We start from the raw sequence: 18,828 nt of genomic DNA, 5'->3' as shown, positions 1-18,828 counted from the left end.
AGTTTATGATTAGAGATTTAGGGTCTGGGGGTTAAAGGGTTATTGATTTAAGAGGTTAGGGGTTAGTGTTTAAAGAAAGTCATAACATTGATTTTAACAACTTCGTAACTTAATTAAATGAAAACTTCTAATTAAATAGTTTAGTTATCAAAGTGTAACTTTTCATGATCAAGTAACTAAAATGAAATTAACTTTCCCATGGCTAAGTGAATAGTGTAGTTAATTTATATTGTTTATAAAGTCGGTTTTAGATATGATCAAAATAAAATCGAATTCAAAATAAAAATAAGACTTTATTTAATTTGTTATAATTTGGTCTTATCCAAAATAGATAATTATCTATCCATATTAATCTGTTACTTTTTTTATTTATTTTTCAATAAATAATTTGTTATAATTTTAAAATTTTAAAATATTAAAATTAAAATTATCTCTTTTATAATTATATAAGAGATTATTTAATATATAAATTAAAAAACACTAATTAATTTAAACCCTAAACCCATTAACTATAGTCTCCAAACCCCTAAATCATAAAACATAGACCATCAACCTTAAATCCCAACCCTTAAACCATAATCCATAAACCTTAAAATAGTTTAGATCTATAGTGGCGTTTTTAAAAAAGCGCCGCTAAAACTCAAGCTGTGACAGCCCTAAATTGACCCTAGTCGGAAAGTGGTTTCGGGACCGCTAAACCGAGTCACCGAAGTATATGAATTTGATATTTATTGTCTAAAATATGTGAATATGAATGTGTGAAAGTTTTAAGCTTCGATTTAGTCGATTGCATGTGAATTTAATTAATAGGACTTATGTGTGACACTTCTAAAAGGTGATAGGTTAATCTATAAGGACCTATTAATGCATGTTATAAAAATGATGGGTTTGCATGTCAAATTTCCATTTATAATAAGTAGTGGCCGGCCATGGTATGGGTCATTGATGATAATATGTATTTTCTATTAGCATTATTAGTTTACAAAATAAAATAAGGAATTAAGAATAATAAAACATGTGGTAAATGGGAGGAGAAACCAAAGTTTTCATCTTTGCTCCTCATTGCCGTGACTAGGAGAGAACAAGCTTGGAAAAATTCAGCTATGGTGGTTAGCTAAATCAAGGTAAGTTCAAGGATGATTCTTGGATTTCTAGCATTTTTTTTGAGTTAGTCATTAAGCTCCTTGCTTAGCCCATGTCCAAATTTTGAATCTTGTTGGTAACATGAGTAATCGGTTAAGAGAAAATGTTCAAGAAATGGTTGTTGTTCATGTTATTTGGATGAAAAGAAAAAATTGGTAGTTAGGTGAAGTAGAGTCTAACAAATGAGCACATATGTGCATTAGTTGCTAGATGGAGAAAAATTGGCTAGCAAGTTGAGTACTAAGGCCGAATATGATTTTGGATATTATTGGGCAATGTATGTGTTTTGAATTGATGGAATGGAGAGGATGCTTTAATTGTGTTATGAACAATTATATGTTAAATTAAGGTTTGCTAAGCTAGCTATTAAGGTGAAGTGCAAATGTTAGTATTTGATTGCTAGTGTATATATGTGTAATAGCCGAAATAAAGATGGTTGATGTCATGAATAGATGTTGTTTATATGTTTGGGAATTGAGTAAAAATTTGATGTTTAATCACTTAAGGATTCGGCATTGTTTAAGATAATTTACTTAAAAATGTGATTTTGAATGTTATGAGTATTGGGATGTAAGTATATGTGTGTGCTTGGTCATAGGAGTTTGCTATGAAATTTTGTTTGGTTGAGTGATGAATGGCCGAATGATCTATAGGCTAGGGTGGATAAATTTTTGTACATAAGTAGTGTGTGTGACTATTGGTTAATGAATATTCGGCATAATGGGGTTTATGAGTAAATGGCATAATATATATATGTGTGAATATGTGGTAGTGCATAAAACAAGAAATCGATTAAATTGGGATGGTCACACATAGGTATATTCGGCTTGTAGTTTTATAAATGTGATATGAGTATTTTGTTTGTAAATGAGTAGTAAATATGTTAAGAATGGTTCTAAAATGTATATGGATACCGTGTGATTGTGTTTGATTGGGAAGTAAATTGTTTGATTTAGCTCAAGAGCTTAGAGGATCAAAGTTGGATAAGGGAAAGGAAAAAGTGATCGAATAGCCGTTGAAATCGTTTGACAACATCCGAGGTAAGTTTTCGAGTAATGAAACTTAGTTTATGATTTGATTAAGTCATGACATATAAGCATAACAAATAAACGGTGATATAATGATTCTACTTGAATTGTATATTGAGGTGATTAGTTTATACCTATGACGGGTAGCCGAATGTGTATAGAGATCATGTTATAAAGCAAATCAAAATCATGCTCTTTGTATGTAGCTATTGAGCCGAAAATGGTAATGGTTGATAAGCGTCTTGTGTTTGAATTCTAGTTATGATAATGAAATATGGATGTGTCATGATTTATTGGTATATGTGCTTGATTATTCGGATGATATCCGGGCTAAGTCCCGAAGGCATTTGTGCAAGTTACTATATTCCGGCTAAGTCCCGAAGGCATTTGTGCGAGTAGTTGCTATACCCGGGCTAAGTGCCGAAGGCATTTGTGCTAGTGACTATATCCGGGCTAAGTCCCGAAGGCATTCATGCTAGTGACTATATCCGGGCTAAGACCCGAAGGCATTTGTGCGAGTTGCTATATCCGGCTAAATCCCGAAGATACTTGGGTTTGGAAGCGAGCGATCTTGCTGTAATAATTTCAATTAATACGCTCATAAAATACAAACGATAAGGTATGTTTCGTATATGCATCGGAAAGGTTGATTCCTTTCAAATAGTACTCGCTCAATTGATTAACGAGCTTCCGGCCTCTAGTTAGGTTTGATACCCTGTGTATGAATATATTGGTTGAAGCGTGAAGAAATTATGATTTTGAGAATGTGCATATATGAAATTATTCATTTAGCCATATGAATGCTATACTTTAGTCGTAAATAATTTCGTTACTCAAAACTTACTAAGCATTAAATGCTTATTCCGTTTCTTTAATTCTCTGTTTTATAGATTTTTGTTCGTCAGCTATCGAACTCGGGATTGTCGAAGTCGAAGTCGTCCACACTATCTAAGCCCTTTTGGTACTCTTTTAGTTAAACGTTGATAATGGCATGTATAGGACTAACCTTTGTTGTTAATCAAGTACCTTTGGTAATGTGTATATATTCGGATAGCCATGCGAAAATGGCTTAAATATTTTGAGCATAGTATTAAAATCATTTTGTATATATATGGTTATTGAGAGGTGTGGAAATGCTTGGCAATGATTAGCCATTGGAATGGTTAATCACGATCATATTTGGTGCTATGTATGTCAAATGGCTAGTTGAATCATGGAAACTATGAAATAGGTGAAATTTACCTTAAAATAGATGCTGACAGCAGCAGTGATGTGAGTTTGAAAATTCACTAAAAATAGTAGAAATGTAATTAAATAATTAATAAATTATGTAATCGAACCTTGATGAGTCTATTTTCATATGGAAGAAGCAAAACGACCATATGAGCCGTATTTTATGAGATGTTTAAGTTTTCGTGAAACAGGGCCAGAACGGTTACTGGATCCCCTGTTCTGAATTTGGAAATTTACCATAAATTAACCAGAAATAATTAGAAGTCATGCTTTATATGTACAGATTCCTTTTTGAGTCTAGTTTCATTAGAAACAAACGGCATATGTATTGAAGCCCTGTACAGGGAGATATCTAAGTCGTAATGCATGAAGGTCAGAGTAGTCGAACCCTAAAACAGGGGAGACTTAACTAATAAACTGTACTAATTGGCCCAACCAAAACTTCTATAAAAAAATCTGTAGATGGATATATGAGTCTAGTTTTAGGGAAAATTTATGGAATCAGTGTTCGAGTTTTGGAACTCGAGATATGATTTTTAAGGTGACAGTGACGCAGTTAGCCAGCTTGTCTGGAAATTTTAAAATGAACTGTGTAAATAAATGAATTAAGTTCGTTAACACCTCGTGTTCGACTCCGAAAACGGTCTCGGGTGCGGGGCTTTACAATTTTATTGGTATCAGAGCTACGGTTTAGTCGATTCTAGGACTACAGTAATACGTTCGGGTCTAGCTATACATGCCATTGTGTGTCTATTTGATAGTGTGGTGATTTCTGACAGTTAAAAATGTGTTTGTTTATAGTAATGGATCCCGATCCCAACCGAGTGGTAGCTGATGATCTTGAGAGTGTAGCGCCTGCTCCCGCACAAGGGACAGCGCCGGTGGACTCTCAACTTATTGCTAGTAATCAGAATGACGAAGCTAGACAGGCTTTTTATAGCGTAATGAATGATTGGTTCAACCTATACATTCGAACTAATACGGCTGTTCCACAACCCCCATTTTCGACTAATACAACCCCTGCACCTGTGATACCTCCGGTAACTGACCAGATAAGGTTAAATAAGCCCTCAGTTGATAGAATCCGAAAACACGGGGCTACTTTAAATGCTACTGAATTTAAAGCTACAGACAGCGGCGATGCCGAGCAAGCTGAATTTTGGTTGGACAACACTATTCGGGTACTTGATGAACTATCTTGCACACCCGATGAATGCCTAAAGTGTACGATCTCCTTGCTACGTGATTCTGCCTACTATTGGTGGAATACGTTGATTTCTGTTGTGCCCAGAGAGCAAGTAACTTGGGAGTTTTTCCAAACCGAGTTTCGAAAAAAGTATATCAGCCAGAGATTCATTGATCAAAAACGAAAAGAATTTCTTGAACTTAAACAAGGTTCCATGTCGGTTACTGATTATGAACGAAAGTTTGTAATGCTTAGCCGGTACGCGCGAGAATGCATTTCTTCAGAAGCTGTGATGTGTAAACGTTTCGAAGATGGACTGAACGATGATATAAAGCTGTATGTTGGCATTTTAGAAATCAGAGAATTTGTGGTACTTGTCGAGCGAGCTTGCAAAGCCGAAGAGCTCAGTAAGGAGAAAAGAAAAGCTGATATGGGAGCAAAGGAGTTTCGTAAGAGATCTTCGGGAAAGCCCTTTCAACAGTCATCGAAGAAATTTAGAGATGATTTAGGCCGATCTAGAGACACGTCGGGCTTTTCTAGACGAGACCGTGATCGACCCCCTGTGAGTACACGAGTTACTTCGGTCGCCAGTGTTGGAAATGATCGTCGAGGCAGAACAGAGTGCCAGTATTGTGGTAAATGGCATTCGGGGAGTTGTAGATTCCATGGCCGCTCCTGTTACAAGTGCGGATCAGTTGACCACTTTATTAAAGATTGCCCGAGATTTTCTGAACAGAATGTAAATCAGAGTGGGAAACCGGGTGCTACTACTGCTCGAGGTAGACTATCTAAAAATGCAGGGAATGCTAGTGGCGGTCAGAGAGGATCTAGAGATGTTACCACCAGATCTGAGGCTCGTGCTCCTGCCAGAGCTTATGCTATACGTGCACGCGAGGATGCTTCTTCGCCTGATGTTATTACCGGTACATTCACTCTCTTTGATACTAATGTGATTGCATTGATTGACCCTGGTTCTACTCATTCTTATATATGTGAGACTTTAGCATCCAGTAAGACATTACCTGTTGAGTCTACTGAGTTCGTTATTAGAGTGTCGAATCCCTTGGGTCATTGTGTGCTTGTTGATAAGGTGTGTAAGAAATGTCCCCTAGTAATTCGAGGTTCCCGTTTTCCGGCGGACTTGATGCTTTTACCGTTTGATGAATTTGATGTTATTCTCGGTTTGGATTGGTTGACCGTGCATGATGCGGTTGTGAATTGCAAAAGCAAGACTATTGATTTGAGGTGTGCAAATAATGAGATAATCCGAGTTGAGTCTACTGTTTTGAATGGATTGCCAACAATAATATTCTCGACGTTAGCTCAAAAATATGTGAGAAAGGGGTGTGAAGCGTATCTTGCATACGTGCTTGATAATGAAAAATCAGGAAAGAAACTTGAATCGGTACCAGTGGTTTGTGAATATCCGGATGTTTTTCCCGAAGAATTACCGGGGTTACCACCTGTTCGGGAGGTAGAGTTTGGCATCGAACTTGTACCTGGGACTACACCGATTTCGATAGCTCCGTATCGTATGGCACCAACGGAATTAAAAGAACTGAAAACTCAGTTGCAAGAGTTGACGGATAGAGGTTTTGCTCGACCTAGTTTTTCACCTTGGGGTGCACCAGTATTGTTTGTGAAAAAGAAGGACGGAACCATGAGGTTGTGCATCGACTATCGTCAGCTGAATAAAGTGACAATAAAGAATAAATATCCGTTACCGCGTATTGATGATTTGTTTGATCAACTAAAGGGAGCCTCAGTGTTTTCAAAGATAGATTTGAGATCGGGTTATTATCAGTTGCGAATTTGAGATTCGGATATACCCAAAACTGCTTTCAGAACGAGATACGGTCACTACGAGTTCTTAGTGATGCCGTTTGGGCTCACTAATGCCCCAGCGGTATTTATGGATTTGATGAATCGGATCTTCAGACCGTTTTTGGATCGGTTTGTAGTTGTGTTTATTGATGATATTTTGGTCTATTCGAGAAATTCAACCGATCATGCTGAACACCTAGGGTTAGTGTTGCAGGTTTTACGGGATAAGCAGTTATATGCTAAGTTCAGTAAATGTGAGTTCTGGTTGAGAGAAGTTAGCTTTTTGGGACATGTGGTATCTGCATCGGGTATTCGAGTTGATCCGAGCAAAATTTTAGCCATACTTAACTGGAAGCCCCCGAGAAATATTACTGAGGTTCGGAGCTTTTTGGGACTTGCCGGTTACTACAGACGGTTTGTAAAGGGTTTCTCGATGATAGCCACACCAATGACGAAGCTACTTCAGAAAGATGTTAAGTTCAAATGGTCAGAAAAATGTCAGAAAAGTTTCGATCAACTAAAAACTTACTTGACTGAAGCTCCAATGCTAGTGCAGCCTGAATCAGGCAAAGAGTTTGTCATTTACAGTGACGCATCCTTACTTGGGTTGGGTTGTGTATTGATGCAAGAAGGTCGAGTTGTAGCTTATGCGTCGAGACAATTGAAGCCACATGAGAAAAATTATCCAACCCATGATCTCGAACTAGCTGCCATCGTATTCGCTTTGAAAATATGGCGACATTACTTATTTGGTGAGAAGTGTCATGTATATTCGGATCACAAAAGTCTCAAATATTTGATGACTCAAAGAGACTTGAATCTGCGACAAAGACGTTGGCTCGAGTTGTTAAAAGATTATGAGCTTGTCATTGACTATCACCCGGGAAAGGCTAATGTGGTTGTGGATGCTTTAAGTCATAAATCACTGTTTGCTTGACGAGCGATGAATGTACACCTGTCTGTTCTATCCGACAATGTGTTAGTAGCAGAATTAAAGGCCAAACCATTGTTGATTCACCAAATTCGTGAAGCTCAGAAAGTCGATGATGAATTGGTTGCAAAACGGGCTGAATGCGTTTCGAATATGGAATTAGAGTTCCAAATTGATGATGGCGATTGTTTGAGGTTCAGAAGTCGTTTGTCTGTTCCAAGAAATTCAGAACTTATTTCGATGATTCTGAACGAAGCTCATTGTAGCTGAATGTCAATTCACCCGGGGAGTACGAAAATGTACAACGATCTGAGACGTCAGTTTTGGTGGCATGGTATGAAACGAGACATTTTCGATTTTGTTTCGAGGTGTTTAATATGTCAACAAGTGAAAGCGGAACATCAAGTGCCTACGGGTTTACTTCAACCGATCATGATACCTGAATGGAAATGGGATCGAGTCATGATGGATTTTGTATCTGGGTTGCCATTGTCGGCAAGTAAGAAAGATGCGATTTGGGTTGTTATTGATAGACTGACTAAGTCGGCTCACTTTATCCCCGTACGTACGGATTTTTCATTGGATAAACTAGCTGAATTGTATGTTTCTCAGATTGTAAGATTACACGGGGTACCTATTTCTATTGTGTCGGATAGAGATCTGAGGTTCACCTCGCGATTTTGGAAGAAATTGCAAGAAGCTTTGGGTACCAAGTTGCATTTTAGCACCGCTTTTCATCCACAAACTGATGGTCAATCCGAGCGGATAATTCAGATACTTGAGGATATGTTGAGATGTTGCATCCTTGAGTTTAGTGGTTCATGGGAGCGGTATTTACCTTTGATTGAATTCGCTTACAACAATAGTTTTCAATCAAGTACTAAGATGGCGCCTTACGAGGCTTTGTACGGTCGTAAATGCCGTACACCATTGTTTTGGACCGAGCTCGGTGAAAGTAAAATTTTCGGAGTTGATTTGATTAAAGATGCTGAGCAGAAAGTAAAAATAATTCGTGAAAGTCTGAAGGCAGCATCAGATCGTCAGAAGTCGTACGCGGATTTAAAACGAAGAGATATTGAGTATCAGGTGGGAGACAAAGTGTTTCTTAAAGTTTCACCTTGGAAAAAGATACTCAGATTTGGCCGTAAAGGCAAACTGAGTCCGAGGTTCATAGGGCCATATAAAATATCCGAACGAGTTGGCCCAGTGGCATATAGATTGATTTTACCCCCTGACCTCGAGAAGATTCACAACGTTTTTCAAGTCTCAATGCTTCGACGTTACAGATCTGATCCTTCGCACATAATAAATCCCTCCGAGGTTGAAATTCAAGCCGATATGAGTTATGAAGAAGAACCGATTCGCATCCTAGCTCGTGAAGTGAAAGAGTTGCGAAACAAGAGGGTTCCATTAGTAAAGGTGTTATGGCTCAAACACGGGATCGAAGAAGCTACTTGGGAAACCGAGAACTCTATGAAAGAACGATACCCAAACCTATTTACCGGTAAGATTTTCGGGGACGAAAATTTCTTAAGTGGGGGAGAGTTGTGACAGCCCTAAATTGAACCTAGTTTGAAAGTAGTTTCGGGACCGCTAAACCAAGTCACTGAAGTATTTGAATATTATATTTATTGTCTAAAATATGTGAATATGAATGTGTGAAAGTTTTAAGCTTCGATTTAGTCGATTGCATGTGAATTTAATTAATAGGACTTATGTGTGACACTTTTAAAAGGTGATAGGTTAATCTATAAGGACCTATTAATGCATGTTATAAAAATGATGGGTTTGCATGTCAAATTTCCATTTATAATAAGTAGTGGCCGGCCATGGTATGGGTCATTGATGATAATATGTATTTTCTATTAGCATTATTAGTTTACAAAATAAAATAAGGAATTAAGAATAATAAAACATGTGGTAAATGGGAGGAGAAACCAAAGTTTTCATCTTTGCTCCTCATTGCCGTGACTAGGAGAGAACAAGCTTGGAAAAATTCAGCTATGGTGGTTAGCTAAATCAAGGTAAGTTCAAGGATGATTCTTGGATTTCTAGCATTTTTTTTTTGAGTTAGTCATTAAGCTCCTTGCTTAGCCCATGTCCAAATTTTGAATCTTGTTGGTAACATGAGTAATCGGTTAAGAGAAAATGTTCAAGAAATGGTTGTTGTTCATGTTATTTGGATGAAAAGAAAAAAATTGGTAGTTAGGTGAAGTAGAGTCTAACAAATGAGCACATATGTGCATTAGTTGTTAGATGGAGAAAAATAAAACATAGACCATCAACCTTAAATCCCAACCCTTAAACCATAATCCATAAACCTTAAAATAGTTTAGATCTATAGTGGCGTTTTTAAAAAAACGCCATTAAAACTCAAGCTGTGACAGCCCTAAATTGACCCTAGTCGGAAAGTGATTTCGGAACTGCTAAATCGAGTCACCGAAGTATTTGAATATTATATTTATTGTTTAAAATATGTGAATATGAATGTTTGAAAGTTTTAAGCTTCGATTTAGTCGATTGCATGTGAATTTAATTAATAGGACTTATGTGTGACACTTTTAAAAGGTGATAGGTTAATCTATAAGGACCTATTAATGCATGTTATAAAAATGATGGGTTTGCATGTCAAATTTCCATTTATAATAAGTAGTGGCCGGCCATGGTATGGGTCATTGATGATAATATGTATTTTCTATTAGCATTATTAGTTTACAAAATAAAATAAGGAATTAAGAAAATAAAACATGTGGTAAATGGGAGGAGAAACCAAAGTTTTCATCTTTGCTCCTCATTGCCGTGACTAGGAGAGAACAAGCTTGGAAAAATTCAGCTATGGTGGTTAGCTAAATCAAGGTAAGTTCAAGGATGATTCTTGGATTTCTAGCATTTTTTTTTGAGTTAGTCATTAAGCTCCTTGCTTAGCCCATGTCCAAATTTTGAATCTTGTTGGTAACATGAGTAATCGGTTAAGAGAAAATGTTCAAGAAATGGTTGTTGTTCATGTTATTTGGATGAAAAGAAAAAAATTGGTAGTTAGGTGAAGTAGAGTCTAATAAATGAGCACATATGTGCATTAGTTGCTAGATGGAGAAAAATCGGCTAACAAGTTGAGTACTAAGGCCGAATATGATTTTGGATATTATTGGGCAATGTATGTGTTTTGAATTGATGGAATGGAGAGGATGCTTTAATTGTGTTATGAACAATAATATGTTAAATTAAGGTTTGCTAAGCTAGCTATTAAGGTGAAGTGCAAATGTTAGTATTTGATTGCTAGTGTATATATGTGTAATAGCCGAAATGAAGATGCTTGATGTCATGAATAGATGTTGTTTATATGTTTGGGAATTGAGTAAAAATTTGATGTTTAATCACTTAAGGATTCGGCATTGTTTAAGATAATTTACTTAAAAATGTGATTTTGAATGTTATGAGTATTGGGATGTAAGTATATGTGTGTGCTTGGTCATAGGAGTTTGCTATGAAATTTTGTTTGGTTGAGTGATGAATGGCCGAATGAACTATAGGCTAGGGTGGATAAATTTTTGTACATAAGTAGTGTGTGTGACTATTGGTTAATGAATATTCGGCATAATGGGGTTTATGAGTAAATGGCATAATATATATATGTGTGAATATGTGGTAGTGCATAAAACAAGAAATCGATTAAATTGGGATGGTCACACATAGGCATATTCGGCTTGTAGTTTTATAAATGTGATGAGTATTTTGTTTGTAAATGAGTAGTAAATATGTTAAGAATGGTTCTAAAATGTATATGGATGCCGTGTGATTGTGTTTGATTGGGAAGTAAATTGTTTGATTTAGCTCAAGAGCTTAGAGGATCAAAGTTGGATAAGGGAAAGGAAAAAGTGATCGAATAGCCGTTGAAATCGTTTGACAACATCCGAGGTAAGTTTTCGAGTAATGAAACTTAGTTTATGATTTGATTAAGTCATGACATATAAGCATAACAAATAAACGGTGATATAATGATTCTACTTGAATTGTATATTGAGGTGATTAGTTTATACCTATGACGGGTAGCCGAATGTGTATAGAGATCATGTTATAAAGCAAATCAAAATCCTGCTCTTTGTATGTGGCTATTGAGCTGAAAATGGTAATGGTTGATAAGCGTCTTGTGTTTGAATTCTAGTTATGATAATGAAATATGGATGTGTCATGATTTATTGGTATATGTGCTTGATTATTCGGATGATATCCGGGCTAAGTCCCGAAGGCATTTGTGCAAGTTACTATATCCGGGCTAAGTCCCGAAGGCATTTGTGCAAGTTACTATATCCGGGCTAAGTCCCGAAGGCATTTGTGCGAGTAGTTGCTATACCCGGGCTAAGTGCCGAAGGCATTTGTGCTAGTGACTATATCCGGGCTAAGTCCCGAAGGCATTCATGCTAGTGACTATATCCGGGCTAAGACCCGAAGGCATTTGTGCGAGTTGCTATATCCGGCTAAATCCCGAAGATACTTGGGTTTGGAAGCGAGCGATCTTGCTGTAATAATTTCAATTAATACGCTCATAAAATACAAACGATAAGGTATGTTTCGTATATGCATCGGAAAGGTTGATTCCTTTCAAATAGTACTCGCTCAATTGATTAACGAGCTTCCGGCCTCTAGTTAGGTTTGATACCCTGTGTATGAATATATTGGTTGAAGCGTGAAGAAATTATGATTTTGAGAATGTGCATATATGAAATTATTCATTTAGTCATATGAATGCTATACTTTAGTCGTAAATAATTTCGTTACTCAAAACTTACTAAGCATTAAATGCTTATTCCGTTTCTTTAATTCTCTGTTTTATAGATTTTTGTTCGTCAGCTATCGGACTCGGGATTGTCGAAGTCGAAGTCGTCCACACTATCTAAGCCCTTTTGGTACTCTTTTAGTTAAACGTTGATAATGGCATGTATAGGACTAACCTTTGTTGTTAATCAAGTACCTTTGGTAATGTGTATATATTCGGATAGCCATGCGAAAATGGCTTAAATATTTTGAGCATAGTATTAAAATCATTTTGTATATATATGGTTATTGAGAGGTGTGGAAATGCTTGGCAATGATTAGCCATTGGAATGGTTAATCACGATCATATTTGGTGCTATGTATGTCAAATGGCTAGTTGAATCATGGAAACTATGAAATAGGTGAAATTTACCTTAAAATAGATGCTGACAGCAGCAGTGATGTGAGTTTGAAAATTCACTAAAAATAGTAGAAATGTAATTAAATAATTAATAAATTATGTAATCGAACCTTGATGAGTCTATTTTCATATGGAATAAGCGAAACGACCATATGAGCCGTATTTTATGAGATGTTTAAGTTTTCGTGAAACAGGGCCAGAACGGTTACTGGATCCCCTGTTCTGACTTTGGAAATTTACCATAAATTAACCAGAAATAATTAGAAGTCATGCTTTATATGTAAAGATTCCTTTTTGAGTCTAGTTTCATTAGAAATAAACGGCATATGTATTGAAGCCCTGTACAGGGAGATATCTAAGTCGTAATGCATGAAGGTCAGAGTAGTCGAACCCTGAAACAGGGGAGACTTTAACTAATAAACTGTACTAATTGGCCTGACCAAAACTTCTATAAAAAAATATGTAGATGGATATATGAGTCTAGTTTCAGGGAAAATTTACGGAATCAGTTTTCGAGTTTTGGAGCTCGAGATATGATTTTTATGGTGACAGTGACGCAGTTAGCCAGCTTGTCTGGAAATTTTAAAATGAACTGTGTAAATAAATGAATTAAGTTCGTTAATACCTCGTGTTCGACTCCGGCAATGGTCTCGGGTGCGGGGCGTTACACAAGCTATTGCGGCATTTTCCACAAAGTGCCGCTAATGCCACTGAAGTAAAACGGCATAGTTCTGCTTAATCTTTTTTGTGGCGTTTTTAAAAAGCACCGCTAATGCTCGATCTTTAGCGGTGCTTTCTTAAAAACGCCGCTAATGCTCAGATCTTTAGCGGCGCTTACTTAAAAACGCCGCTAATACTCAATCTATTCGATTTTTAGTGGCGTTTTCTATTCAAACGCCGCTAAAAACCTGTTTTGTATATATATATTAAAATTGTAATGCTTTAGTTAAAATTACAAAATATAGTTTTTTAATATTTATTTGTTAAACATTTAAATATAATAATAAAATTTATCAATTAATTAATTAAAGTTTGTAGTAACATTATAAATATTAAAATGTTTATTTTAACTTCATAAAGGTAATATTGTGTAAGAGAAATTATTTGATATATTGTCGGTAAAGTTTTTAGTTGAGTCACGGAGTATACTAATATCTTTTAAGAGTATAATAAAATATTAAAAAAATAATTAATTAAAAAAATATTTATCAATTTTTCAAAATTGTTTCCGAAATATATCAAATACTAAAACATTTTATAAATAAAATAAGATTGAAAGATATCTAGATATCTTCTTTCCTTAAAACTATGCTCATCTTTCTTAACTATCTTTTACTCAAATTTTATAAATTTGGAAATTCTAATCCAAATTTCCTTTTTAACTCTAACCACTTAACTTTCTCTTTATCAATTTATTCTTCCTAAATATTAGAATATGACACAAAAAATTAATCTTAAGCAATTGAATATGTTTCCAATTTGAATATAATAAAAGTATCAAACCATGGTAAGGATCAAGATAATAAAATTCTTCTCCCGTATAATGGATGCCTTTTCAGTATTAAAATTGAAAATTTTTGGTGGCGTTATTCATTTTTCTTGTCTTTGGCTTATCAAATGCGGTAAGAAGCCAACTAATTAAAATAATGCACTCTTATTTGTCTAGAGCAACTGTCAGTTTTTCGCACTTAGATTATACCGATTCATTCTGTCAAATCTTTTCTCCATCAACATGATAATGGTAAAAAAATTACTAAACTATTTTGTTAGTCACCTTAATTAGGAAGTTGTTTTTAGTTTAATTATTCCAATTCTTTTTATTAATTTAGTCACTTAAAAAAAAAAGAAAAAAAAGTTAAATTTATAATATTTCTTACTCAATCTGATAATAGATTTAAGCAAAGATGTTACATAAAAAGATTTAAAATTTTTTATAACATTCAAACACTTAATTTATTATTCTTGGACTCAATTTCAACCTTTAAATTTAATTTCGTATTTTATATTAGTATATATATACACCATTTGAACTTATTTCATAGCTTTAAAATTCAAAATTTTATTCTCACTAACTCATCACAAATTAATATAATACGACTTAAACAAATATTCCAAATCACATACAAATCACAACCATTCTTATTTAATTTCATACATAATTATTAATCAATTAATTTATGGAATCAAATATATAATTATTAGGCTTAATGGTTTAAAAGGCTCTCGAACTTTTTTGCGAAAATCAAATAAGCCCTTGCGACCTTTTCGCACCCAATTGAACCCCTAAACTAACAAAACTGGCTAAATAGGCCCTTTTACTAACATTGATCGTTACAACATTGACATGACTGTTAGCGGCACTAACATGGCGCTCCATGCCATACCAGCTACCACATTAGCAAAAAAAAAAAAAAAGAATATTTAGTTTTTACTGAAATGAACATGGACATATGGTTATCTAGGTTCATTTGTTTCAAAGCTTAATTTTTTTAAAAAATTAAAAAAATATATTTTTAAAAGTTTATAATTTTTTAAAATATTATTAAAAATTTTAAAAATATTAAATAATGTTAAAAAATAATAAATAAATAATAGCCACTTAATAGTTAAGTTCATAATGAATCTAGACACATTGTTATCTAGATTCATTCAAAAACAATTTTTCTAAATTATATAAACTTTAAAAAATATTAAAAATTAATTTCCTCTAAAAAATCGATATGTGTATCAATGTTTAAATTCTATTGGTACCTTTTAGGAATTGATATGTGTATCAATCTTTTAATTCAATTGGTATATTTTAAGATGTATAAAAAAAAATATTTTATAAAACAAATAAATATAAATAATTTTAATTTTACTAACCGTAGATGTAATTTTTTAATGTATGAATATATACAATTAAAAAAGTGTATAAATTATTTTATAGCCAAACTTTTTAAATACTTTGATAGATATTCATACGTTTTAAAAAAAATTACACATACGATTAATAATTTAAAATTTTTTATATTTATTTTATAACATATTTTTATACATCCTAAAAGATACCAATAGAATTAAAACATTGATACACATATCAATATGTTAAATAAAATTAATATTTAATATACTCCCTTATTAAATATACTCACTAAGAACAAACTAAATGAAAACAACTATAATGGATGAAAAAGGAACTTGATGGTTGTCTTAAGCTGTGAGAAATTTAATATAGTCATTGATAATAAATGCCCTTTGACTACTCAAGCTGAGGCTAGAAAATGCTGGGAGGGGTATGATGAGATAGCTCGTTGCTATATGCGGGCAAGCGTGACCAACACATTTTATAAACAATTGGAGAGCTGTAAGATGATTTGACATGACTTACACTAGTATTTACATCCATTTTCATGTAATTTGAGCCTATTTAATAGATAAATCAAGTCATTTTAGTGTTTATTTATGATTTCTTAGTTGAAGTAGTATTTTATACTTTTTAATAGTTTTTTTTATAATAATTTGATACTTAAATAAGGTTATGTGTTTATGTAGGGTGATTTAGGAGCTAAAGATGCAATCCCAAACTTAAAATGCGGCAAAGTCGTGACAACAAAGCATAGAAATCGTGACATCAAAGATCGAGCTGAAAATAGTCCTAGGAATGGCATTAGAGTGAATGTCGCGACATCGAGCTACGGAAGTCGCAACACCAAACTTCGAAATGAAAAAATGCCACAAATAGTATGTGACGTCATGACGAGTAAGAACTCCACATCGCAACATCGCAACGATTTCCTGAATGTGGCAGCTAGGTTTTACATAGGCAGTTTAGGGTTTTTTGGGCTTAAAGCCCTAATTGCTATACTAATTAGAGGGGCATCTTAGTCATTTAATTTTTCCTATCTAATTCACTTTTCAACCACAATAAATAGGGTTACAGGCAATTTTTCATGCCATTGATTTCAATTTTCTTTTATTTTTCTTTTATGTTTTCTTAATTGAAAGATTTCTATTCTGAAGTTGAGACAATTGCAAGTGGAGATTGTTCTTGAACTGCACTGTTACATCGATTAAATTCATGATCATTCTATTCCCTATTCTATTTATTCATATCTTTATTGTTAATTTGATTAATTGATTGTTTGTATGAGTAGTAGAAGAAATTTATGTTTTATCTATATTTCGCTTGATTTAGTTGCTTAACTAATTAATTAATTAAGTAATTATTTATCTAAAAATTGAATATTTTTTCAAGTCTTCCAAAGAATTTAGTATACTACGATTGACGACCCTAGTAGAATATCGTTGACACTAGGAATAGGAAATTCCATTAGGCTAGTTTAGGTTAGTTTAATTTAATTAGTTTTATTGCTATCTTATTTCTTAACTAGCACCACTAATTTGTAAATTGATTAGATTAGTAATTATTTTCAAGTAATTAATTTACTAATAATTTTCTCCAATATAGCAATCCTTTGGGTACGATTGACTGACCACCTAACGTGGTGGGAATTTTAGTACAATTCGACAATTAGGAGGCTTGTTTTCTAGTCATTTTATAATTAATTATCACATTTTCAACTTTCATAGTTTAGGTTTAATTATTTGCAAAATAATAATTTTTATGCAATACTTAATGTTAGTTGACCTATTAGGCTAATTTTGGCTTTAGGTAGTTTTAATCGATTTAATTGAATGTTCAAGATGTTTGTTTGGTAGCCCGACAGCCTTAGAAATGACACCCAAGTGTAGCACAAGATTCCCAAGATGCAACATGAGAAGTCAGAACTCCTAGCTTGGGAAATCAATGTCGTGTTATGACACACCTTGGTTGTGTCGTGAGACAAGGCTGAACGTGGACACAAGTATTGTAAAGGCTAAAATAGTTTGCACAATCAATTATTTCCAAAATTAGGGCTTCCTATTGACCTATTTAGGGTTTTTAAACATTAGTATAAATAGTAAGGCTGTTCCCAACATGTGGGGGAAGCTTTTAGGAGCTATAATTAGTAAATTTTAGTTTTAAGTTTATTCTCCTTTTCGTTTTGAAATACTTTTGTTCTTTTCAACTAGGTTCGATTTGAACCTAAGTCTGTTCAATTAAAGTATTCAATATTTTCTTTTATTGTTTGTTAGCAAACATCAAGATCCGTTTTATGATATTATGCCACTTCAATCACATCCGATTCAATTTATTGAGCAATTTCTTATCTTTCTCTTATTTAATTTACTTGTGTTCTTTTACATGTTTAAGTTAAATCTAAGAGTACTGACATCTAGATCCATAAGAGGCTAAGTCTTTAGGAAGATTAATGAGTGGACGTGAGAATAGTTAATAGAAGAATATGGGTTTCCCGAAGATATTAACTAGTTTTAAATCATGTATGCTTAAACCCTAAAATTGACGATCTTAGGAAGTAACCTAGGTTAAACGAGGCTGGGAGATAAGTTTGTCGAGTAAATCGTGATTTATCCCGGTAGGAAAAGTGAGGTCGGGAGATAAGTGAGTACCTATTAGTTAGTTGATTATAGAGGTTGAGAGGTAATACTAGTTATTAAATAGTTAATTCCATTTAAACCCATATTCTAATGTTAACTACAACCACTGTAACGAGTTAATCTAATTTAGTTTATTTATTCTATGTTATTTAATCTAGTTTAATTTAGTTTATGATCTTTGTCTCTGTTATTGGTTGTTGTAATATAGATTTTAATTATTACAATTTAGACTTATTATTGTAGGAGTAGATTTAGGATTTAATTAGTTCTCCTTTGGGCACGATCCTCAGAATATTTCTCTATGTTCCATTATAGCATTTACTATATTACAATTTGACTTGTATACTTGCGAACATCGCTATCTTGTTTTCATATCTTTTGCTGCAATATTTCCTGTCCAAACATTCACACGTTTGGCGGTGGTCAAGTTGTTGGAGCTATTGCTAGGGATGTTTCGGCATTAAATATAAATTTTATTTTCTGCTATTAATAAGATAAATAGGAAAACTAAAAATTATAGATACGATTGTTTTTATTCTAGTTTATATTTCGTTTTTGTTTTCGAGATAGACTTCAGTCAATTACAGAATGACCATACTAGTTGGACAAACCACTTTTGATGCAAATTGGCTGAAACTCAGTATTGCTAAACTAATCATCATTCAAACTCATTTTGATATGAATCCAGCTTTTTTAATGTAACACCCATTCTCGATCCAATCATCAAGTCTGAGTACCAAATGTCACAATCAAACCGTATTACCTATCAACCTTTCTAACTGGATTTATTTACAGAAAATATTAAATTTAAACACATGAATTTCCAAAC

The sequence above is a fragment of the Gossypium hirsutum genome, chromosome A02 (genome assembly GCF_007990345.1).
Source record: "Gossypium hirsutum isolate 1008001.06 chromosome A02, Gossypium_hirsutum_v2.1, whole genome shotgun sequence".
NCBI lineage: Eukaryota > Viridiplantae > Streptophyta > Magnoliopsida > Malvales > Malvaceae > Gossypium > Gossypium hirsutum.
This window is presented reverse-complemented; position numbering follows the sequence as displayed.